Source organism: Aplysia californica, unplaced genomic scaffold (assembly GCF_000002075.1).
Source record: "Aplysia californica isolate F4 #8 unplaced genomic scaffold, AplCal3.0 scaffold01042, whole genome shotgun sequence".
In the NCBI taxonomy this organism is placed as follows: Eukaryota; Metazoa; Mollusca; class Gastropoda; order Aplysiida; family Aplysiidae; genus Aplysia; species Aplysia californica.
This window is the reverse complement of record NW_004798312.1, coordinates 8,151-8,681: the sequence shown is the minus strand read 5'-3', so window position 1 is coordinate 8,681 and position 531 is coordinate 8,151.

The following is a 531-nucleotide window of genomic DNA, read 5'->3' as shown; positions in this document are numbered from 1 at the left end:
TCTCTCTCTCTCTCTCTCTCTCTCTCTCTCTCTCTCTCTCTCACACACACACACACACACACACACACACACACCCCGCAGAGCAGTTTTTTTAAGAAAAAGGGGAAATAATAAATTAGAAAATGTGGTTTTCGTTTTCACTTCTGTCTTTTCTGTCAAGAGAGGCCTATTGTAACAAACCCTGGTAGAAGTGCTATGTCATATTCTGATGTCGGTACAAATGAACTTTGAGCACATTCTCGACCTCAGGAGACTTGATGTGCCCCGGCTTTGACACCAGTCATTCAAAGGAGAAAGATCTGCATGGCGTATGAATCTGATTGATTTCACACATTGGAAGAATGTATCTGTATTGCGGGTGGTTTTTGAAAAAAGATTGATTTCACACATTGGGAGAATGAATCGGTTTTTGAGGTTGTTTTTTTTTAAAATTGATTTTAAATATGGAAGAATATATCTGGTTTTTGTTTGTTTTTTCAGCTGATTTCACACATTTGAAAAATATATCTGTTTTGGGGATGTTTTATGGGG